The sequence below is a fragment of the Ambystoma mexicanum genome, chromosome 7p (assembly GCF_040938575.1).
Source record: "Ambystoma mexicanum isolate Mex_15411 chromosome 7p, UKY_AmexF1_1, whole genome shotgun sequence".
Classification (NCBI taxonomy): domain Eukaryota; kingdom Metazoa; phylum Chordata; class Amphibia; order Caudata; family Ambystomatidae; genus Ambystoma; species Ambystoma mexicanum.
In genome coordinates this window covers 577601778-577627739 of record NC_090939.1, presented here as the reverse complement: position 1 = coordinate 577627739, position 25962 = coordinate 577601778, and the positions used below count along the sequence as shown (strand labels likewise).

Genomic DNA, 25962 nt, shown 5'->3' with positions numbered 1-25962 from the left:
CAATGCTGCCCAGAAGGGTAACAACTTCCCCCAGAGCATAGAAATCTTCCCCGGCCGGGGCAGTGCTGACATAACAAAGGCAGCCTCACACCAGGGTGCTGATCACTGGAGTCCTTTTGAGGTCAGCACGCATGGGCAGGGGATGGAGTTAGAATAGCCAGGGGGAATTGTACGATCGGACCGAAAAAAAAGGTTCGACCATACAAAAAGTCTGAAAAATGCTACCACCATGTTACAAAATAAGTACTTCGAAGCACTTTGTAGTTTCAGAGGAGTTTATTATATAAGTCTCCGGCAGGCTACTGCAGTCGGGCCTCCATCACCGTAATCTCTGCGCCGTTACCTTCTCCGCATTCGAGAACGGAAGAATGCAGAGAAACGAAACGTTCGCAGGCTGGCACAATTACACATGATGTATTAATTACACTGTAACATCTCCCTTCCTAATACACAACCAAGGAACATGAAGAAAGAAAGAGGAAGGGAAAAAACAAGTGTATGCCAGGGGTGATTGAACAGAAAAGGAGAACCCAGGGGGGGCTCCAAGGAAAGAAACAGGAAAGAAAGAAACCAAGATTAAAGGTTAATCATTAACAAAACCATATATCTATAGATAAAATAACAAACAATTCCTACAACAGAACCTGTACTAAGATGTGCTTATCCCTACTACAATTATGAAAAACACTGCAGGATAAAGGATACACCCTAACTGTTAATTTCATCAGCATGGCGTCCAAATTCTCATAAATGTCTCTAATATGTGAGCACAGTCAATAATAAATGAACCCTTCCTTAAAATTGGGTACAACTCTCCTGGGTCTTGAACACTTTTCACCATTACCACTGGAAACCCTTTGGTCCTCTCCATTTAGTTCTTTTCCAAATCTTCTTTCTCTTCCTCTCTCATCCACACTTTGTCTGCATCTAACAAGATCATTGTCAATATGTTTTAATTCATTTTTTTCTGCTAAGATGATATCATCGCAAGACCACTTGTCTCCATTTTCCAAAACTACTGATTTTCTGAGACGCTTGATAACTTTTTGAGGGGCACGGAACTTAGACTCTCCCTTCAGGACTCTTTTAGGTTCCTTTATTGTAACCCAATCCCCAGCTTTTGTATTATTTTCCTTCACACAGTTATGCTGGTTATAGTACTTTTTGTATTGATCTTGTTTTTTCCTAACTCTTTCCATGATCTCATCCATGTTAATGTTAACATCCTTCCCTGTAGACATCCAAGCTGGTTTGAGTCTACTGTTAGCAATTCTACCCCTCATCAAGGTGAAAGGTTCTATACCAGTGACAGAGTGGGGTGTAACTTTATAAGTATCCAATGCTTCTTTCAGGGTAACTTTCCACGGAAGATTATTTGCTATAGCTAGCTGAATGGTTCCTTTTATGAAGCGATTCATCCTTTCCACAAGTCCATTGCTCATTGGGTGGTACAAAGCTGTGGTATTATGCTTGATGGCTCTATCACTTAAAAAATTTTTAATTTCCTGCGACACAAACTGAGTACCATTGTCAGAAATCAGCTCTTGTGGATCACCCTCTCTACTAAAGATCTCTTCCAAAAATTTTGTAACCTTATATGTCGAAACTGATTCTTCCAATATTCCACATTCAACCAATTTTGATGTATAATCAACTAAAACTATCAAATATATTTTCATGGGTTCCAACACTTCATACGGGCCAGCAATATCAATGGCTAGTTTCGACCATACTGCATCAGGCACAATTACAGGCTGAAGAGGTGTGACTCTTACTACTTTGCTTTTATCACTAGCTGTACAAGCAGAACATTCCTTAACTAGTGACTCTACATCACCCCACATATTGGGCCACCAATATGTTCCTCTGACTCTCCTTTCCGTCAAGTCTCTGCCAATATGTCCTTCATGCGCAATATCCATGATTTTTTCCCTCAATGCCACTGGTGGTACAATACGATCACCGCGATAAACATATAGGTCATCATATGATATTTCGTCTTTGATCTTCTCCCACAGCTTAATTCCATCTTGTACATTTTTCCATCCATCTGCTACAGCCTTTTTTAACAACTCTTGTTCTGGGTCTGAATTAGTGGCTGCCACCCATTCTCCTTTATCAAAACCGGGATGAATCTGTGCAATAATGGAATCCATATCTTGATCTTCAACTAAACTCTCATCACTTGGTATTTCAAGGTATTCATCCTTACAAGGCAATCGGGAAAAACAGTCAGCAACTTTGTTAGATCTGCCAGGAGTATATTTTATAACCACATTGTACTGCATAATGATCAAAGTCCATCTTCTAATGCAAGGTGATGTTAAGTGGGAGTTCTTGGGATTGAGGACATGAATGAGAGGTTTATGATCTGTTTTCAATTCAATGGGAACTCCCCAAATTAATCCCTTGAAGTGTTCTAAGATCCATTTAACACCTAGTGCTTCTTTTTCAATAGTGGAATAATTTCTCTCTGCTCCCTTTAAGGTTCTCGAAGCAAAAGCTATCGGAACAGGCGAACCATCCTGGAATTGTTCCAGAACTCCACCCAAACCAACATTGCTCGCATCAACTGACAACACAGTTCTGGCCCCGGGGTTGAACATTTTGAGTGTAGGTGCCTTATTGATCAGATTTTTTATATTGTCCAATTCCTTTTTACATTCTGCTGACCAATCAAATTGTGTGCCCTTGGTCATCATATTCCTCATGTGAACAGTTTTTTCTGCATAATGGTCAACAAACTTAGAATAATACTCAGTGAGACCAAGCAGACTTCTAAGCTGATCTTTATTTGTAGGATCAGGGATCTTCAAAATGGTATTTATCAGAGCTTCATTGGGTCTTATGCCTTCTTCACTGATACAGTGGCCTAAATATATAACCTCCTTCCTTTTAATTTTGCATTTCTCTATTTTTAAAGTTAGACCCTTTTGTTGAATTATCTGCAGAACTCCTAACAGTTTAGCATCATGATCTTCTTCACTCATGGCTGATATTAAAATATCATCCTGAAAATAATGCACGCCTTTTAAACCAGTAAACAAATGTTGCATTAATCTCTGGAATACAGCGGCTGCCGATGCCAGACCAAATGGCATCCTTTTATATCGAAACGCCCCCAGTGGTGTTATAAATGATGTAAGGTGTCTAGATTCATCATCTAATACAATCTGATGATATGCTGATGACAGGTCTAAGGTGGAGAAGAATTTTGCTGGTTCCATCGTTGTTAACATCTCTCCAATGTTGGGTAACGGATGTCGGTCAATCCATATGTTGTTGTTGAGATCTCTTAAGTCTACACACATCCTAATAGATCCCTCAGGCTTCCTTACAATGACAATTGGAGAAAGCCACTCGGAACTTTCAATTGGTTCAATAATATTATGAAGGCATAATTTATCCAACTCCTTCTGAAGGTCCTCCCTTGTGCCAATGGGAATATTTCGCACTTTGTGGACAACTGGCTTAGCTCCCCTCTTCAATATTATTCGATGCTTGAAACCTTTCAAAGCTCCTATGCTGTCATTGAAAACTTTGGGAAAACTCTTCACCAGATCTTCAGCAGAATCACATTTATTGCTCATTATACTCATTATAGGTTCTTCTTCTCCTGGATGTATTCTGATTCCTAGTGATGCTTGCTCCCACCAACCAACTATTGAGTAACCTTCTTTGGCAACATAAAGTTTACAATAGGTCTTCCTTCCCTTGAAACACAATTTTACCCAAGTGTATCCAATTATGTCAATAGGAGTCTTCCCGTAGCCTGTGGCTTTGACAGTGGGCATATGAAGCTTCTTTATGTCCATCTTCAACACGTTCTTGAACGTATTTGTATCGACCATGGTATAAGGTGATCCTGTGTCAACCATCACCAGCAACATAGTATCGTTTATTGTCATGGACACCCATGAGCCCATAGTATTTCCAGTTGTAGCAATAGTAAGTATGTGCACTCTATCTTCTAGACCACTAGTAATCGCAACTAGGTCACTTGACGTGGAGGCTCCTTCTACTGTCCCTACTGATGCCATGGTCCCTCTGTTCCATTGGCCGTTATTACTCATGTTGTTATAACGTGAATTGTATCTGCCTCTACCTCTTGTATTACGGCAAACTTTACCAAAATGGCCCACATATCCACACTTGTAGCACTCTACAGAATGAGCCGGGCATTCTTTCTCAATGTTCACATGTTTCGCCCATCCACATTTAAAACACTTGTTCTGTGATCTTTGAAATGTCTCTCTGTTTTGTCTCCAATTTAAGTTGAAATCTGACTTTACCACTTTTTTTACCACAGCAACAAGTGCTTCTTCACTACCGTCGTATTTTCCCTCATTGGTGACATGTACAGATTTAATATCAACACTGTCATTCTTATTCTGGATCTCCTTCATACACTTCTCTCCAAGTTCAAACGTCCGCGCTATTTCAATAGCTTGCTCTAAGGATGGGTTCTTAGCTTGCCAAAGACGTTGTTGTATACGGTTGGCAGCTACATGGAGTACTAATTGATCCCTCATATACTCATCAGCCACACCAGTGAATTCACATGTCGATATGAGTCCTCTGAGAGCTGCAATATAATCATCAACAGACTCACTTTTGCCTTGCTTCCTGGACAGAAACCTATATCTTTCTAAAACAATGTTTGTTTTATTACCAAAATGTTTGTTTAATTTTAACAACGCAATCTCATATTTCCTTGAAGTGGAAGCAGAGTCCCCAGCCCCTAGTTCATTAAAACTAGGCTCCGGCAAAGTCCTAAAAATTCTTAAGGCTTCTTCGCCTATACAGTTCAGTAAAGTAGCTTCCTTGACATCATCATTGTATTTCGCACCACCTACCGCTCTTAGGTACACTTGAAAGCTGTCTAGCCACTGTTCCCAGGGGCATGTCGGATTTCCAGGCAAAGGTAAGAATTTCATTGGGGCCACAACACTCTGCATGGCTGCTGATGCTATATGTATTCGTAGGCGCACAGGCCTCTTTACAGATTTAACTTTTGCTTTTGTTTCCTCTACTTGCTTATGTCCCTTTTTTGTTTTTTTTAAAAAGTTCAAGGTTATAGTGCAGCCCCCATTCCTTTCTTTATAAACGCTGCTGCATACTCATAAAGTCATAACAATGGAACAGGTCCCAGCTGGTTGCAGCAAATGTTCAATGAAGATTTTTTTTTTTTTTTATTCACCGCCGAAATCTTTGGTTCTAGCACCTTCTGATGCAACCACTGAATATTATGTTTCACAAAGGCTCTTGCATCTATTTATCATACGGTTGCCATGGTTACATGGTTATTCTCTTGAAGTTACACAAAATGGAGGCACGTCCACCCACGTCGCTGGGTCCTTTACTCTAATAATTCATGCACGGCTCACTTATGAAGCCGTTAGCAGCCTGCGCGCACATTTACAACTGCGATCTTCAAACACTTTTCACACAAGGTACGGAGACAAATAAATATCTCTTTTGTCCCCCGTACCTGTCGCATCGCCTTTGTTCTCATGAGAATGTCCGACGTAAAATTGTGCCTGGGGTTCGCAGGGAAACACTGCAATCATAAGATAGTGTGCGCATCCAGTCGGAGACTCCCACCAAGCGTGCTAATGATCCTCGTCGCCATTGTTACAAAATAAGTACTTCGAAGCACTTTGTAGTTTCAGCGGAGTTTATTATATAAGTCTCCGGCAGGCTACTGCAGTCGGGCCTCCATCACCGTAATCTCTGCGCCGTTACCTTCTCCGCATTCGAGAACGGAAGAATGCAGAGAAACGAAACGTTCGCAGGCTGGCACAATTACACATGATGTATTAATTACACTGTAACACACCAAAGGTTCGAACACCAAAAGTTTGAACCTTTGGTGGTAGCATTGTACGTAAGTATAATAAAAGAGAAAAGACTACGGGGTGTCCCCCGCAACACACCCAGAAAAAAAAACAGGGGCTGCAGGGGTGTCCCACACAACACCCCAATCACTATACTTTAGAGTATAATGAGCGGGGGTTGCGAGGGAAACCCCTGCAGATCCCAAAAAAAGAAGAAAAGGACCCTGCAGCGCCGGTTCTCGATCACAGAAGTGAAAGGGAACAGGTGTCTCAGGGACACAGCCTGAAGAAAAGGTAAGTAGGGTGTGTTTATGTTGGGGGTGTGGGTGGGAGTGTGTTGGGGTGTGGATGGGAGTGTGTTGAGGGTGTGGGTGGGGGGTGTCGTGGGTGTGTTGTGGGTGTGGGTGGGGGTGTGGGTATGTGGGGGTTTTGAACGTGTGTTTGCATGGGAAATGTACAAACCTTTTGTGGTTCGTAAATTTCACATGCACACTTTTCAGTCGCAGGAAAATCAGCCGTGGTCGGATCACGTAGATCCAGCCAGAGAGGGAATGTAGGCCTGAAAAGGGTCTCTCCATAATGGATTCTGTTAGGGCTCCCTCCTTTTTTCCTGTCCCCTCTATTTCCAGCCCCCCAGACACATGGCTTGTCAGTCCCACAGAACATAAGAGGTAGGGTACTTTCAGCACTAAGACACCCGTACACTCAACATCCAAAGGTTGTTTTCTGTATGGGGATATGCCGCATAGGTCGGGAGATCCAGCCTGTAAGTATAAACCAAAACAGGTAATTGTGACCACTGGTATCATGGAAGAGGCCATAGTCAATGTGGGCAGCATAACAGATGAATTCACACTACGCCAGGGAATGGCCGAATGTTCCCTAGATGCGCTTGGGAGGGGACAGCACCGGGTCTCTTGGTGGAGGCCCCAGTTACCACCAACACTCAGACATTTTTGTACCATGTCTTCATAAATGGAGAAAATTCTCCAGCTTTGTATGACACTGCTACTAGCGTCACAGTTGTCAGGCAACAATGGGCGAAAGAAGGGTAGTTTATCCCAGGCCAAAAACAGAAATTGGGTTTGGTGGTCTTAGCTACTGTCCCTTGGCAATAGTACAGCTTAGTTGGAGAGGTAAAGTCTCTCTGCACAGTGTTGCCTTCCATCCCAGTAGGGTGTGTGTTAGATAATAACCTCTCTGATCAAGACATAGTTACAGCAGTCACTAGAGCGAAAGCTCCACAAGAAGCAAGGGAATATGTGCTTAAGGCCCTATGCCCCAAGGTTCTGCCAGCTAAAGAATGCTAGAGACTGGTCTTAACGTTTGCTTCCTGTCCAGTCCTGAAGTCCCCTGAGGCACTTACTCCAGTGGGAGAGGTCCCAGTGGTCACTGAGGTGTCTACAGATATATCTGAGGGTTGCTAACTGGTCTAGAACCAGAACCTGAGATGGAGGGCCAGCTAGTTTCACGCTCAAAGGGCCTGCAAGAACTGAGAAGGTTGTCCTCAACGCTGGAGGTCCATATCTGTTTTACTTTAGTTGGGAACTGAGGGACTGCCCCACTCTGGCAGGACTGCAGAACCAGACAAGTTAGGCATTTGTTTTTTTTGGTTTTGGGGATGTGGTGGGTAGGCAACAGGGAGGCAGGCAACTCCCTGTTGCGACCCTACATTAAAATAAATGGTGACACCTGGTAAGGGCCTAAGGTGGCTGGAACAGTAGGTGGAGAATGTATATTCTTGTCTGCTGTTCCAGCCACCTGATTGGCTAATGGCCCTTCCCCGGGTGCAAATTATATTTCTTCACATTGAATGAGCCAGATCCTTAGAAGGGTTAGGCTGAACTTTTTGGGATGGTGCCATGTTATGGACTGCCACCTGCAAGAACGGGATAGCCCAAACTGTTTTGATTTTTATACAAATTAAATGATGTAGGTAATCCTGTTTCTGAAAGGGAGGGCTGTTTGCCAAAATTATAGTTCACACATGTGCCTTTGATGCAAGTAGTCTCCTGACATATACAGCCCTTATCTAAATTATAATAAATGTGTGTCTTAGTCAGTGTGCTACTGCGTACATTTTTAAATATAAACTATGCCTGGTTGTGGCATAGTGACTCCTAAAATCCCACAGTTATACAGCCACAGAAATTTGATATCACACCAGCGTCAGCTCTGTGACCAGGGCCAGCTATTGCAGGAATGATGTATATTGATGTCTATGCTGACCCTACACAGATGCTGTGTGTAACAATAGTCAGGTTGCTTTCCCTTTGATTCTCCTGGAGGAAGGGAAACACCTGCCCGAGGTCATAGAAACTTCTCCCATGTGGTCTCCCAGAGTGGTGCTTCAGAGGCAGCACTGACTTAACAAAGCCAGCCTCACAACAGGGTACTGATCACTGGAGTCCTTTTAAAGCCAGCCCAGCAGGCATGGGCAAGGGGCAATGTACACCTGAAGAAGGGTCCCACCATCTGAGTTTCTGTTAGGGCTCTCTTCCTTTTACCTGCCCCCGCCCGCATTTCCTGTGAGCAAGGTACAGTATTTGTGATGTCATAAAGCAATAGCTCTTGTAGCAACAACAGTGATTGGACACCTTACAGCAGGCTTGCTTTGGACCAATCCCCTGCAGCATTTTGATATTCAAAGGAGAGGGGCACACCCTCATTTTTTTATTCATCTTTGGACCAACAAGATAAGGCGGTTTTATTCCTTTGGACCTCTTTTGGGTGTACAGTTCATTCAAAGTCTGCTGCCATAGGGGTGAAGACAGAAGGCATCCAAGGCGGAGAGCTCTGTACCCTAACCATCCCCAAGGAACAGTGGCAGTACCTGCTGCTGGACCAAGGCGTCTCTCTAATGGCTGCACTTGAACCACGCTCCTGTTCACTAGGTGTGAAGGATCCCCTGTGGGTGCCAAACAAGCTCTATGGAGAAGTAGTACAACAGAAGGACTCGCCTTGTTCTGGAAGCCCCTGGATTGGGACTGCAAGCAACCCAGAGGTTTAAGAGCAGCTGTAATCCTGTTAGACCACCTCATGCCACCTGCTAACTGCTTTGATCATGCTTGGCACCCTTTAAGCCAACACGGGCCATTTTCCTAGTGTTTTTAGTTAATTGATTGCATTTTTATTGTTAATTAAAAGTCTATAATTTTATAGAACCTTGATTGGACATTCTTTTATTTTAATGTCGTTGTACTCAAGTTTTTTGGGTTGCTACTGTTATCAGCGTACACCCATCATGAACAGCATAGCCTATCCCTGCCTGTGCTACCAATAAAAGTGAAAGAGGTATACCTGGCAGATTGTGTCTGTTTCACCTTAATGTTTTGGGATCAAAGCTGGTTTGATATTGGTCTGGGCTGCATTAGGCAGAAGTCATTTTGTCATGTGCAGGTAGCCCTCTCTGACTGCTAATGACTCAGACATTTCCCTGGAGTGTCTTTTGTAAGTTTCACTGAATGACTGTCAAAGCAAAAAATTGTTGGAGGAAATGACGTGCCTCCAGCTCAGCACGGAGCATCATTTATGACAGTGCATTGACTGCGCTGAGGTCCCCACACCACAGAGAAGCTAGCCCCAAGATTGAGAAGTTGGGGTAGTGAAAACCTACACTACCTCATAGTCACCCTCTAAGCTAATAATAAAAGCACAGTAGTAATGCTGAGTGTATTCGTGTGCCACTTTTGGACTGTAAATAACCTGGGGCGGGATACATACAGTGTTCCGGTGTTAATTGTGCAACAGAGGCTGCAAACGTGGTATTAGCATTTGCACAGACCAACTGCAGTAACTGTGTTCTTTGCACTTTTAGGTTTGAGCAGATGTTATTTTAGCAATGGTCGGTCAGTGCGAAAGTCGTTGCAGAACGTCCCTCTAGTGGTGCAAAATAACCCAGCATTCATGCAAAAACTGAAAAGCACCAATACAATGGGCCCGATTCATGGAACATTTTCCTATGGGATTGCGCCATTATAAAACACTTTCATATGAATCAGGCTGAATGTATTTAATCTGGCTCCATTTTTTCTTACTGCTTAATTAGACATTACTTATTTTGTCAACCTGGAAAGGATGAGTCAGAATTTTCGGGACTTGATAGTGGCATATCATTTATAATAGGACATTTTTAATGTGCAAGCCGGTGATCGAACCTGTGTTGCTCCGCGTCGTCTTGCTTCCAAGGCGAGTGCATTGCCCCTGAGCTAGCCTCCCAAGACAACTTGCAAACATCCCTTAGCAGTAAGAGTCTGCCTCAGATGAGCTTGAGAAAGTGGTCTGGGTGGGAGGAATAGCTCTGGCAAGATTTCAGTCTATCCTATGTGACTGTAGCCAGCAAGTCAGGATTGTACTTTGTCTAGGTCCATCCAGGAAATTCACCTGTAAGGTCCCCAAGGAACAGCCTTACCTTCCTTTTGTGTTCAACATCTACATGCAACCCCTGGTTTGGGCGACTTCAGAAAATGAATTGCAGTCTGAGATATTCTCCAATGACACACATAAACAAGTCCTACCAGACAGCTCACCTAACTGCCAACTCGGAATCACTAAAAAGATGTCACTTTGCCCAATGTGACCAACACTGATATGTTGTTGGCATTTAACACAATGGTGGACAACATAGTCCACTCCTTTGTATAAAGTGAAACATTTAGGTGTCTGATTAATCTCAGGTCTGTTTCTCGCGCTCCAGTCCTTGGCCATCTCGCGACACAGAACCGAAACTGCCCCTATCGACCTTAAAACACAGATCGAAGATTTAAGAGACAAGGGTAAACTTGCTCTACTACTCCTCTTTGATCTCTCTGTGGCATTTGATCTCGTCAACCATCAAATAATGTGTCGACACCTCAAACTAGCTGCTCATTTTTCTGATAAAGCCACGGCCTGGATCAGTTCATTCCTGGACAACAGATCGATGTGTGTTTTCTCCCCCCTAGCAGCTGCTTCTCCTGCACCCGTCACCTGTGGGGTTCCCCAAGGGTCTTGTGTCTCTCCCACGTTGTATAACTTGTTCACAAAACCACTATTTGATATTTTGGACTATCTGGGTGTCACATATACAAATTATGCGGATGACACCCAGATACTCATTCCAATATCAGGAGACTACGCCGCCGATTCTCTCTCTGTGAATGTCATTTACCAAGACATCCAAGCCTGGGTGGCACTGCATGGACTTTGTCTGAATGACGAGAAGACAGAGCTCTTCATTCTCGGCTCTCCTCAAAAACTAGCCAAACTGGCCTATGTGTTCAAATCTTTCACCATCGATGGCAAGATTATCAAGGCCTCAAAGGACACAAAAACGCTAAGGATCTACATCGACTCTACTTTATCCTTGGCCAGACAAACTAATGCAGTATCCTCTGCTGCGGCTTACACCTGTAAACTCATCACAGCTAGTCGCCCATTCCTATCTCAAGCCAACTGTGTCACACTTGCCAGGACTCTCGTACTGTCAAAAATCGACTACTGTATTGCCCTCTATCTGGGCACTAACAGTTGTAACATAAACAAACTTCAAATCATCCCAAACAATGCCATTAGAGCAGCTCTCAACATCCCTAGGAACCTCTACATCTCAGACACCAGACGCAATTTACACTGGCTCTCGGTCCCCCAACGAATTTCACTGAAAACACTGATCCTCACCCACAAATGCCTATCCAACCAAGCACCCTGCTACTTAGCTAACAGATTTGCCCTACACAACACCAACAGACCCTGCAGAGCTGCTCAGACCAACTGCCTCTCTATACCACGCTTCAGCCTTCAAAGATCTGGCAGAGCCAGCTTCCCAGTAATGGCGGCGAAACTCTGGAATTCACTCCCTAACTTGCTAAGAGCTGAACCCTCCTTCCACAGATTCAAAAACATGGCCAAAGCCTGGCTAACCGCCCAAGACCCTGCATCTACAAGCTAACCGCCCCACTTGCCTTAGCCACCCGTCGCTTACCATGTACATAGGTTATGGCTCTCTGCTCACCCGGTAACTGCATTATGTATAAATGTTTATAACTGTAACTGTAATTGAAACTGCTATTTGTAATAATTGCCTTTCCTGTTGTAACTAAACTACACGCCCAGATTCCCCAGGGCCTGGTGCGCTTTACAAATAAAATAAATACAAATACAAAGATGCTTATTTTAGTCCTATCTCTACTGCAGACGGACAGGGTGGAGGTGCCAAGAGCATTGATGTTCTCCAGATGGAGCTGCTGTAAGATAGTCTAAACTGGTGTTCCGACAAAGGGTCTACAAAAGCTCCAGAGGATCCCAAATCAGGCTGCTCGAAAAAATAGGGTTTAATCACATCATCCTTGAAAGACCACCCTGCTGAACAATGGCTGGAACGTAGCAAACCACTCACAAAACAAACAGGGGCATAGGTTCTACTTAAATGCAGAAACTGGTGCCTCGATACATACTGGGACGAAACCTCAGATCAAGGATCCTCAGGTTCAATTCCCAGGTCAAATGCAGATGAAAGACCCAGAGAGGCCAAACCATCCTAGTTTAGCCCCCCCCCACCCCTTGTAGAATGGTCTGGTTACCCCACTTATGGGGCCTGATCAGCCTCGGAAACTTAGAATTTAAGGCTACTCCAATTCAGGGAGACAGTCAATCTGAACCCGAAAAACTTCAAGACCACCTCCACTCCTCTAGGAATATTCTGCAACCCAAAAAACACACATGGTATGCATTCACCGCACCTCAGTTAATGACCAACCAAGAGGCCACTTAAGACATAACTGAGTCCCTACACACCAGTAGCATGCACGTATCACACTGTTTAACCACTTGGCATTCAACTGATGTAAAATAGCCCCTAAACATCGCAACACGTGGTACAAGGAAATCAAACAACTTAATACATATGCATGAAGAAAGAATGATATATCATACATGAAGATGCACCAGTGACATTGCTGTACAAGCAGAGGTGTCTTGTGTGGGTCAGGTTGCCTCTTCCTCAACAATGATGATGATAGCATATTGCAATCTTTGCCCTACCCCCAACAATGGTGATGATAGGATATCCCAATATTATTTTTTCACCTACAGGATGAGCTATATAAATAACCCCCACCCCGACTTAACATTATGATAATGCTAGTATTTTATCTGTTGCTTTTTTGGGCTACATTTATTTACACTTGATGTTTGTTCTATGTGAGATATATTTAAGCAATACAATGAAGGGAAATGCATTAGGCACAGTGCTTTATTTTATTTATTTGGTGTGATTTAGCAGATATTGCTTGGCAACATAGTATGTAAATATGTCACGTGACTTATTGGATATGAATAAACCACTGGAGATTGTGTCAGTTCGTCTGTCATTCCCTCAAATTACACATACACAATATGCACAGAATATGAGTAAGCACATATAAAATGGTCTAAAAATGAAAGAAAAACTACACAATATGCAAAAACACAATGCGGTCAGTGAGCACAGAAAATACGTCTATAATCTGCACACAAAGAACAGGCTCCAAATGCATGCATGTATGCCCACACTGCCACAAACGCATGCATACACAGCCACCTACAGAGCCACACACACACACACTACCTATACATTTGGAAGCACACACGCATGCACAATGATCAGCACATACACACAGAAATGCACAGGACTGAAAGAAGGGGAAATAGCAAGCATTGTTTTTATAAGAGTTAACCGACCCGTGAAAAGATCAAATCTATAAACGTAGAGAAAGCCTACAACCAATGAGTGTAAATTACATTTCTCAGACATTCACATATTCGCTTACACTACAGGTTAAACCCTCACGGTACTTCACAACACTCACTTTAAATGTTAAGTAGTTTACATCAGTACTATATACGAATTGAGTCTTGTGGAGTAGTGTCATCGTGGGAGTTTAGGGATTATGTTGCTGTTTTGAGAAATACTAAATTTCTGTCTGTAGTAACTTTAATTTTGGCATTCCAAACATTTGCAGACTTTACTTTGTTTAGATGTTCTTGACAATTGGTAGTAATTGTAAAATTGGCAAATTACAGATACTTTAGGGGATTTTAAAAAGTGAGTTTCTGGAGTTTGAATGATCCCATTTGCGAGCGGTTTGCGGTCTGCACCAGATCCGGTACGGGCGACATGTTTGCCAAATATCTAGGAAATCGAAGAGGAGAATTTCGAGGTAGACTTTCCAAAAGATAGTTTTTTTGTGCTCTTTGTAAAAAAAATGCAACATAGACTCTTGTTCAGAATTATTTTTCGACATGACAGTTTCCTTGTAAATTCCCCAAATTTGCCATGTATGTTTTAATGTGATCAGGACAGTTTTTTGCTAACATTTTATGAACCTACATGATTGAGGTCAAAAGTTACAGATAAATAAGTTTTCAGGTGTTTCTATTTAAAGTTTCATGTAACCTTAACTTTTTTTGTCACTAACACAACACTATTAAAAGTAAAAGGCCAGTTCCCCCGTACAGGTAAGTCATGAAGTGACTGACTTCAGTGGAGGTAGCAGCAGCACTTGTAAACCCAAAGCTGGTCTACTGCAACTCCCTCTATACTTACCCCCCACCTACTAAATCAAGACCCTACAAAAAGTCCAGAACGATGAGGTAGGCTCATCCTTGGCTTTCATTAAAAAAAAGTCAACTATTCACCAACAAATATATAAGCACACATTAGCTTCTATTACAGGGCAGTATCGCCGTCAATATCCTGCGCCTTGTAAACAAATGGCTTGAAGGACCGACCTCCTGCCATCTACAGGATAAGATCGCACAATACCGGCCCAACAGAACCCTCCGCTCCATATGTGCCAAACACCTGCTAATCCCTGCATGCCTGGCAAAGCGGCTTGGTAAATGTACAGGGTACGGTTTCAATCAGCACAAACAATTCTTACTGCCTACATTTGCTAAGCAAGAACTATTGGTTGCGATTGTTTTAACAATGCACTGATAATAATGCTATTGAGCTGAGACCAGCATAGACATGAAATTGTGAACCACATATACAATTAAAAAAAACATTTCATTCAGCACAAAAGTTGAAGGAAGTGGAAATATCTAGCAAGCAACATGGGAACAGAGCGAGCTCTTTAAAGCAACATTCATGGCATCTCTCCCAGATTTAAGCAGTTCCACTGTCTCTTACAAAATGGCTGTTGCTACAAAAAGAGCTTTCGCAAGAATACACGGTTCTGCATCACGGAGCAGCTGATTGGCACCAGAGCCACAATCTTACATCCAGCTTCAAGAGTTCTGGCAGAGAGCTAAAGGTATTTCTGGCCAGACTTAAAAAAAAACGGTGTTTAAGGCCCACAAGAACAGACTATATTATCTACTTCTGCAGTGACCCCCTAAATGCAATAGTACCCCCAGCCCTCAATCTGATCTCTCTTAGGAGCCAAAATTCAAGTACCATTGGCTAAAATATAGCCAGGATGAAGTACTGATAGAATCTGAGGAAAGCACTGGGTCGTTTTTAACTTATGCGGTGGGCGCTCACTAATGCCTATGCATGCACATCAATGTGTACAGGGTGGGTAAAGGGGGACACCACAACGCAGGGATAGTTCACGGCAAAGGGGGCGAGAGGATCTTCGGAGCGCAGGGACGGTGGGGGAGGGGGTTGTCCCGTGTGAGGGGCTGATTCAGGGCTTAAAGGAGCGGCAGGTGTTTGGAGTCAGATGTAACGGGATTAAGGCTAAAGCCTGACAGAAGTCTGCCGGGAATCAAAGTCGACAGCAGCGCGACGTCTCCCGTCAAAACACCAGGAGTTGCCTCGATCCCGCATGAAACTCATTTCTAAAACCTCACACACAGACACGGGGTGGCGTAAACTCAATCTCCGCCTGGACTTCTGGTCATTAACGGTTCGGGCGCAGATCAGCAGTGAGGCCGGCGGGAGGAAATGAGACTCGACATCGTGGGTCTGTTCATGATCCCCCTCACACGGCAGTCATGACTGTTGCATGCAAGTGACTGTAGCGTGCGCCCACCAGGCAACACAAAGCGCCCCATAGTATATTCTGCTTCCTATCAGCCCTGCATCTCCAGCGCATACACAATGACAGCACCTGCAGGTACATGCTGCCAGTGTATGTAGCACCCGAGTCCTGGGGGTAATGGGGTCCTAGCAGGGCCAATGGGGGCGCTTGCCCCGGTTTCAAGCCAAGTAAACAGGCAGAGGGGGCGCTGCGTACTTACCCGGGGTTGTCGGTGCAGCTCCGCTGGCGGGAGAGCCGCGGGCACCATGAAGTGTCTCGTGCCAGTCTTTATTTCCGTGGATGAAACGTTAGCAAAACGCAGAACGCGTGCCTTCGAAAAGCCCGAGAAGCAGCGAATCCCCTTTCAGTATTCCGCGTGTTGTACCCTAAAGACAGCGGGGCGTGCAGGAGATGGAGGGGTGCGGCTGCCTGTCCGGGGCCGCTCCAAGGCAGTGTCAGTGTCTCTGCAGAGCTGTGCGCTCTTTTGCAGCTGCACATCCCGGTTAAGCTGCGGGTGGTAAAGCCAATTACAGCGGCCGCAGGGGCTGGGTGAGCGGGGAGGCGCTGGATGGGCACATGCCGCCTGCTGGTCTTCTCTCTGGACAGAAGTTTGCGAACGTCTCCTGCGCCTGGTCTCTCGTGGAGTGCGCCTCCAGCAGGCTGACTGTCTCTTCCCGCGCGTGTCTGCGCAGCCAGGAGAGTGGCGTGTCCCGAGTAAGGCAGAGCCGGCTCGCGTGATACAGAGAAGAGTGTAAGTGTGTGGGGATGAGATGTTATGGCAGAGAGAATGGGCGAGGGACGGGAGAGAGAGAACACGAGAAGGAGAGCTTAATGGAAAGCGGGACATCCAACATCAGCGCGAAGGACTACCAGGAGAAGTTGCGCGCATCTCAGCCTGTGACGCCACCAGAGAACCTGGCTCGTGTAAATCTCGCACCAGCGGTGAAGGCTAAAATGCAGTGACCAGTGGACCCAAGAGGTTGGTGGCTGACCCACATCAGCCCCCCCTCCTTCCCATGTAACACACGAAACATTGGTTAAGTGTTGGCAATAAAAAGGCTGTGGGTGTTTAATAATACTCCCAAACAATAAACATAAGCATGCATAATGTGTACTTTTGGGCACGAGGTCCTGAGGTTACACTCTCAGGCCCGTGCCCCCTTCTTGGTCTCATGACGATGTGGGCCCCGTACTTTGCCCTGTTACCTCTTTCCCTTCCTTTCTCCCGTTTTCTTGGGTGGGAGGGTTTTGGGAAAAGAAAAAGTAAACTGCCTAAGCAGGAATACTTATTTGGTGCTCTGTAAGGAGTCGCAAGCAGATTGTGCTTTCTGGCTGGTCCTGCAGCTCCTTATATTGGCCCAGGGGCTAGCCCTGTGCTTTGTCTGGCTGTGTTCAGTCCCCGGTTGGCTGGTGCAGATGGCATTTTGCACCTTGTGGTGCCCCTTTTGTTCTTACCTGGTGTTTCCTGCCTTCTTTGCCCTTGGGTGCTTAGCACTTTCGTAGTGACCTGCACTGGGGTGTTGTTCTCACCTAGCCCCTCGTCCTGCCTGGCTCTGGGAGTCTGAAGGGGTAGGGGAGGAGAAGGGGCTGTGCATATGTTCCATATGTTCACTGGCATGCCCCCTATCCTTCTCATGCCCTCCTTGGGGCACTGGTTACTGGCCCCCGCTTTCGAGCTACAGGGTCCCCCTTCTGCAGCACTGGCTATAACCGTTGGGCCCAAGAGGTTGGTGCTGACCCACATCACCCCGCCCCCATATATCACACAAAACATTGGTTGAGTGTTGGCAATAAAAAGGCTGTGGGTTTTTATTGCACACCATTTCGTGATAATACACCAAAACAATCATAATCATAATAACCATACATAATGTGTACTTTTGGGCACAAGATCCTGAGATTACGCCCTCAGGGCTGTGCCGCCACACCTGGATGGGTGGCCAGCCTTCCAGGTTCCCCCAAAAGCGGCTACCGACATCCCCTTGCTGCCAGATTGTCAACTATTTCCCTGTAAAAATGTTCCATTCCTTTCTCTGACAGTGTGTCCCATCCTTATGAAAACGCTCAGGGTTTGCTAGGGATATTGCGCTATGTTTGATAAAGAAAACCCCCCTGGTAGTGCAGAATTTTTCTATTCCTCTGGTCGATTTCTTCCTGCCAATATCCATGACCTTAAAAGAATTTGCCCCCGCCCATGTTTTCCTGGGGAGGATGGCTAAATAAAAAATGTCTGTGCCCTTCCAGTTGTGGGCTATGCCTGCTAGAGAAGAGCATGTGTATTCCAATACATTCCTTCTCCCCATTGTGACCAGGTAATTGCCCCCCAGATGTATATTCAGAAATTCGGAGAGCTCCCGGTAGGCTACCAGATCTGCCAGTTTGTCATGGAGGTCTGACCATTTTAGCCTCCTATAGCCGCACAATGAGGTGATATTGTTTTTGAACGCGGTTCCCTCCTTTGTCTCCACTGTCCATCTCCCTATTCTGAATACAGAGTGTCCTATTATCCAGACTGATTTGAGGGGGGCATTGTGATCTGTTCGTGAGAAAAATGTTTTCGGTTAGTACTGGTCTTATGTACCTTTTCAAACATTTTTATTTCCATCCTCCTATTGTTTTGACCTGTTTGGCTCCCAAACCACCTTGCCATGCAGTTGTTGCTGCGCCAATTCTGAAAGAATGGGTCCCAAATTGTTTAGGATCCCACCCAGCTTTTCCTATGGCTGGCTTTCATCAGTACCGCTTTAAATTGAAAATGGCTTAGTGCGGATGCCTCCCTATGGATCAAAAACCGGCCTCCCACTAGCGGGCGCTGTACATTGTACCTGTTATTGGTGCATACTGAGCAGTTGGTGGAATCATCAATACAGTAGATATTTATTTCGCTTTTGCAGCCTGTCTTGGATTTCTGAACATCAGTGGTGATGCTGTTTGCTCTCACCCTTATGTCCATTATCCTCAACCCATTGTTGGCTTTAGTGCTCAAAGCAATGATCTTGCTCACTTTGAAAGCCCCAACGTATGCTAGGGAAAAAAGCTGTTTTAAATAGCAGTGCTTCAAAAGGATGTGAGCATATCTCATCCAGCTGACTAGCTTCTGAAAATCTTGCAAGCGTCTTTTATCTTTCTGCAGCGCTTCTACTTTCCCCCAGCCTTTGAGGGCATATGAAATTAAAGAACTCCGGGTTGGGTCTGAGTCTCCCTGTATCTTGGAAAAATAAGCCATGGCTGTTAGATGCCTTTTTGCTGATTCCTTTTTAAAACCTTGCCTGTAAGCCCAACTTAAAAATGCATTAATATCTTTTGTCGTTATCAACTCCACATGGGCTAAACATGTAACATTTAGTACTGTTTTGAAACACTTACTATATTCTGCTGTACTGTTTTCGTCAGTGCCATCTTGGCAAGGTCTAAAAGTAACCCTGTGTCAGGGTCTATACTTCTCGTTGGCAGTACTTGCCTGCATTCACCCGTGTTCGAGGTGCTTGCTGTTGCTGGTTGAGCATCCCAGCCCCGGCCGTTCGGTGTTGGCATTGATGCTGCTTTAATTAATTTTCCAGAATATCCACAGTCCTTTGGGATCTTTGCCATTTCTTTTTGAGCATTTGGGGCCATTTGGCAAAACTTTGTCCACTGAAAACGAGATAATGCATCAGCAATGTTATTATCTGCTCCTGCAATGTGCTTCGCTCTTAACACTATATTTTTAACCATGTGATCTTGGTTATAGCTCTTACAATTCTTAATACTAGCTGGCACTTGGTGGTTTTCCTGTTAATACTCTGCACTACCGCCATGTTATCTGACCACGCGGTTAGCTCTCTGTTTGCCAGCTGCCCGCCCCATATGTGTAATGGAAGCCATATTGGTATGATTTCCAGAAGTGTGATATTTCTGCTCCAGCCTACTGCCTTTTACCACAACATAAACGGTTCTCCGAGAGAAATGAATGATATAGACTCTGCTGTCACATAGTTCAAGGAGAACAAGTAGAAACAATGTCCTGACTGTCCCTAATAGAAGAACGCCCTGACACTGCCAGGAGTGCCTTGCACTAGGTGGTGGATGGTGCGCCGCCTATCTAACAGGGATAGTGGGAGAGGAAACTGTCCCTCCTCACTGCCAATTGAATTAGTTGTGCCAAATTTTATTAGATTTAAAACAAACAAGAGACAACCAATCGACTATTTGTGCAAACAGTTCTGGTTATTAGATCCTGTCGGAATAGCCGATTGACTGGCAAAGCAAATTATAACCTTGGGATTTGTGTAATTAGTTTATTCACCCACAGGCATCAAAATATACCAAACACAATTGGTTGTGCTCGAAAGTAAATACATAGAAAAGATCCCATGTGATTGGGACATCTTAAAAGGCTCACTACGCTTGAGTTTAGTTATGAGTTTTGTAACATATCCCTCCTTGTTGTCTGGGATATCACAATTGTCATGAGGTCCCTCATGACCAGTTGGTTGACCGGTTTCAATGGGGTATAAGGTTTATGCCATCTTTTTCAGGTCCGTTAATTTTTTGTGGTGATTCAGGTTCCAGCGTGCCTCTGTGTATAACAATGCAGGCGAGCACCTCCGTCCCCTGTGGGGAGACATAAAATCCAGAAAGCTGGGTCTAAGTGTCCCGATAGCTTCATACTATCTGCATTTAACAGAGTTACAGCCACATTGTTAAGATGCTCTTGTATTCATCTTTGTCTAATCTTGAAAAGACTTTGCATTGCCACATTTCTTAGTGGCTGTGCGCATTCTCTAGTGCCCGGAGCGGGGAGGGAAAAGGAAGAATGTGACAAACTTTAAATGCATTTGTCTGTATCTGAATTCTAGCCTCATTGTCATACCTATATAGAGTTGGTTCTAGTTCTATTGGCTTATGTTGTTATATTCAACAAGTGAATGAGAGTTCACCCACCTGGATCTGATCGGTAGTCAGTATGGGGTGAAGAACAACGTGGTTCCAAAAGGGCCGGCTTCTGGTTTCAACACCGGGTGCCTCGTAATTTTGAAAGGTAGGAAGGGAGGGCACCGGCTGTCAGGTACTAAAGGTAATCATAGTATTGGGATGATGCGTACTTCATAGAATCATGATCGCGTACCTTGCATGACACTTGGATGTGTGTTCATCGGCCGCCATTCGCTCAATCTACTAGAAACCAGCATCTCTCGGGCGAAGGCCGACTAAGATTGTAATAGTTCCACATTCGTCATAGAGGGCGTGGTCCATTAGTATAGCCGCAACCGTCCATAGAACGCAGCAGTCATTTTGTAATTGAATGAGGAACTCTTATTCCATAGCTGTTTGATGTCTGAACTAACGTTACTTGATGCTCATGGCGCCGTTCAAGTAAAGAACACTGTATTATCGGATGCTCTTCAATTTTTTAAATGGTTACGAAGCGTGTTTCTAAAGACCTCAGTTGTGCTTGAATGGGCTGCATAATCCGTACATTGTACAGTACCGCAACTGTGTGAAGCTCCATGCCTACCAGGGGTATAGAATGCGAGAGAAAGTTATGCAAAATTGGTGTACATTTATTGTTTTAACCCTATTGGCAAGGGTGTCTCAGGTAGCCCAGACTGGGAGCAAAGGTGGCTCCCACAACCGTACCCGAGACCTGTTGGTAATAAGTGTTGTTGAACAGGAAGAAATTCCTAGTATGTGCAATCTCAATTCGACAATGAATCCAGAAGGCACTGATGGCATTTTGCACCTTGAGGTGCCCCTTTTGTTCTTACCTAGTGTTTCCTGCCTTCCCTGCCGTTGGGTGCTTAGCACTTCCTTAGTGACCTGCATTGGGGTTCTGTTCTCACCTAGCCCCTCATCCTGCCTGGCTCCAGGAGTCTGAGGGGATAAGGGAGGAGAAGGGGCTGTGCATATGTTCCCTAAAACCTGGCCGAGGCTCTGCCAGCCACTGTCATGCCACCTTTCTTTCTCATGCCCTCCCTGGGGCACAGGTTACTGGCCCCTGCTTTCAAGCTGCAGGGTTCCCCATCTGCAGTGCTGGCTATAAGGCCTGTGCCGGAGTTAATAGGTAATCACTACAAGTAGCGAAATGCTAAATATAACCAAAGAGGAAAATAACTTTTAGCAGCAAAGCTCACTTATTTGCTACTATTTATTTATTTATTTTGTATACATCATGTGGATCTGGCTTACATTAAACCATACACATCTCTTAATAGATAAATAAATACATAAAAACATACAATAAGAAAACAACACATACTACAACTAGACAATACAATCTAAAAGTAAATAATAGTCATTATACAAAATACATCAATAAAACACAGCATATATTGCATCACATTCCATAAAAGCAGGAATGCAATAAAATAATTTAAAAAAATTGATAAAAATACTTATGGACAACTTATCACTGCAATTGATAGCGAAATCTATGTACCCACTATTATTCTGCTCAAGAACCTTTCGCCATTAAAATAATATTGATTATTTTAAACATGCTGTTAAAAAGGTGCTTTAGTTTCTCTGGATAATCCTTCGAGTTGCAGAACCTGCATCCCCTTTTGTCCTACATCCAGGCATTCACGGGTACCGCTCACTTGCATGGTGTCCAACAGATTTAGCCTAAACCGCAAGAATGTCGTTCTTAACATGGGGTGTAATCAAAGTTCCCAAACCAACAGAGCTGAAGGGCCCATTGGGAAAAGCACTTGCCAGTTTTCACAAACATGCATGCTGAAAAGAGGCCTATTTAGGCAGACTATGTGAGTGTCTTTCTGTAATTGGAATTCTGTGAAAGCCAAAACAAAAATGTAATCCAAGTGCAGTTTGGAAAAGCACATCACATTGCTGTCTGAGACATGAATGCAGCATTTTCACTGAAGCTGTCACCCATCGAAAGGTGGTGCACTGTGACCATTCAAACCCACGTTTCAGCATAAAAACAAACAGCAGATAATTAAAAGTTTATTTCATTAATGACTGGAAGAAACAGCCCTGTACTTTCAGCTGCCCTCTTTAAAAAGAAAAACAATGCTTTATGAAAAGAAATACAAAATCCATCGATACAAAAGCAAAGTGAACCCTGATCAGTAAAACACACAGTATGACAATGAATAAAGGCTTATGTTAGAAAATGCAATCTGTGAGTTCCCGCAGCCAAGGACAAATGGTAGGTCTCTGGGCAAACTTCACAAAGGACCTGTCCCACTGAAAGCCTGGTTTGTACATCCCAACTGTTTACAACATCAATCAAATGTGGCCCAAAGGGTGTTGAAAACCAAGATTCCCTAGACCTGCTCTCTCTGAGGGCAGTTCTGAGCAGACAAATGTTCTAGCTAGTGCATGACATGAATGTGGGGAGGCCGATGCCCCAGGTGCTTACTACCGGCAGCTACCAACTTTAGACAACAAAGAGGATAATACAAAGTTAAAAAAAACCTTGGTCACAGGCTGGCCAAGGGTGGCTGATGGCACAGAGGAAGGAAAGCTCATATTTGCACATATGAACATTCCCTTTGTTTAAATGGACTGTCATAATTGTTGTCTTTTTCTCAGATAATACAAATCACACTGCATACATGTATGTTTCATTTTTTAGATAATTTCCAGGCAATTTTGTTGATATAAAATTCATCCACCTACGACTTTGGGAATTGTAATGACTAGCTAAAAGGTGTTCCTTGCTGCTCTGAACATGTTCCGAATTTGAGAGTTGGCAAATGGGTGGAGTGTAAAATTAGGAATGTGGGGAGTAAATTACATGTTCTTAACTATTATGCTATTTTGTAAAAATTGTGGGAAATTGTCACACGGCCGTGCAACATAGTGCAGACCTGGCTGTTTTATTTAATTCCCCATGATTAGCTGAATCAGAAAATACATACATTATGGCAGTTACTAGTAAGGCACAACATTTTTACCACAAAACTGGATTTTTGCCAAAAATGTACATTAAAACAAAAGGGGATTTCAAATGGGAATTGCCATATGTCTGCTTCAGACTCCCAAACCAATCTTTAGAGAGAGGCTGGGTTTGGAAGGAGTAAGAAGGGTAACTGTCGAGGGCTATTTGCAAGAACTCTTGCATGGTACTGCCCAAAACTGTAAACTTGATGGTGTCATATCACTAGTATATAAAGTGGATGCACTATGAGGAAGGGAGAGAGCTGCCAAAATGTACCACCTGACAGCCACAAGGAAACACCAAAAGGAGATTTTTGCTGAGAGTGCATCTAGGTGGAGTTGTCCATTGCTGAGAAGGCTTAAAAGCTGACCAGGTCCTATGGTGGAGAGCTGGGGACCATCCTTGAGAGTGGAGTGGCCAGACTACTGCCCTGTCCTTCCAGAGGTTTCTGAGATGCAGCTGGCTTTCCTGAACTTTAAACAGAGGCTTTCAATGTAAGTAGACTTGAACCCTTTGCAACCCAAAGGTGGGGGAATCTGCTGGCCATATATCCTCTCTCTTTATAGTGGGCGGGAGGGCGGCAAAACGGTGTAGATCATTAACCTATTTAACATAAAATATTAGTTTAAGTAATTCCCCTTGGCGGAACACCACAGGGTAATTTTGTTAAAATTCAAAATTAACCAAGCTCATCTCCAGTGTGCGCTGAAAACTATAGATTGTAATGTAATTGGGAAATCCTACCTTTCCTGTTAACCCCAATTTCTTTTAGGAAGAGGGTGTCCTTATCCCTAAACAAAAAAATATCCCTAAACTGCCTGTTTCCCTAACAGAGGACTTTAAGCGGAGGGGGTTATGAAATCCAAAATTCTTATATCATCTCAATGTTTCTGTCCGACTTCCCCAACACAGACTAAAGCAGGGGGAAATCTAAAAACTTCACTGCTAAATCACCGTGATTATTTACTGCTAGCCTGTTAAGCGCGCAGAAAAATCAAAATTGTACAGCATTGCAAATGTAAAGTGATGTTATTTAGGGACCAATGTTGATGATCATTTGTTTTGAAATTTGTATAAAGTAAGATATTGTGATTGTTACGTTCACCTGGTCTCTGCGTAAGTGTTGGGGCACGGTTGCAGCCCTCCCGGGGGTGAGGTCGCTCGGGTCCGACTTCGCCCTCTGCGCTTATGTGGTGACTGGTGGTAATAGGTGATGCTGCTCAGGACTGCTCCTGCGTGGAAAACGGAGTGAACTACAGCGGGGCGAAGCCTCCACAGCCACCAGTAGGATCAGTGTGAGGCACCGCGAGCCATGACAGAAACCTCTGAAGTCTCGAAGCAAAGGATCATCCTGGTTTATCAAGGGTATTGACCAGTCCGCTGCTCTACCTCCCAAATGCGACTCTCGCTTGATCATTGGGGAATGCCCCAGGTCTGCACAAGAAATGTAGGCAACATTGATTCATAAAGATGGCGTATTTATTCGGATCGCCTGTGAAGCGTTCTAGTGGGGCCTGGAGAAACTCACCTGGAAGAACCATCTGTACTGGCGTGCGCTGTGGAGGCACGGCAGGAGGGGGGTTACCAGTCATTTGGTCGAAAACCAAATGATCGAATGCCATTTGGTCGAATGCCAAATGGCCGAAAAAATGGTCGATTTTTTTTTTGTTTTTTTTTTAAGGTGGGGTTTCCCCTCAACCCCCTTTTTCTTTTTTCTTATTTTTTTTTTACCAACCGAAACGAAAAAAAAATATAAATAAATAAATAAAAAATGTCGACCTTTTTTTTCCGACCAATTGGTATTCGACCAAATGGTCATTCGATCTTTTATTTTCGACGAAATGACTGGAACCCAGGAGGGGCATACCCCAGCAGTAGGCCCTAGCCTGCCTGTGCCTGGAGCATTTGCCTTGCAAGTTCATCTGCCCACTCCCGGTTCACAATTAGATCCCTCCTTAGGGCATTGGTTTGCTGTCTTGAGGCATGACCTTCAGCCCGTAACTCTCCCAGTAATCAGGCCAACTGGTCCATTTCAGAAGTTTCCGTAATGCCCAGGCAGAGATTGGAAGAGGCTTTGCGTTCTGTTACTCTCACCTGGTCTCTGCGGAGGCATTGGGGCACAGTTGCAGCCCTCCCGGGGATGAGGTTGCTCGGGTCCGATTTCGCCCTCTGTGCTTATGTGGTGACTGTTGGTAATAGATGATACTGCTTGGGACTGCGCCTGCGTGGAGAATAGGGAGCATGAATATGCCAG

General features: G+C 44.2%; 1 protein-coding gene across 2 annotated transcripts in view; it reads right to left on the bottom strand.

Moving 5' to 3' along the window:
• The window catches only part of CNGA3 (cyclic nucleotide gated channel subunit alpha 3), a 645151-nt gene extending 628377 nt beyond the window's left edge, over positions 1-16774 (bottom strand). For both annotated transcript variants that reach the window (XM_069636583.1, XM_069636584.1), the window contains exon 1: positions 16044-16774. The gene's annotated coding sequence lies outside the window, so the exon portion shown is untranslated. The remainder of the gene's footprint in view (positions 1-16043) is intronic.
• Positions 16775-25962: the final 9188 nt, after the last annotated feature.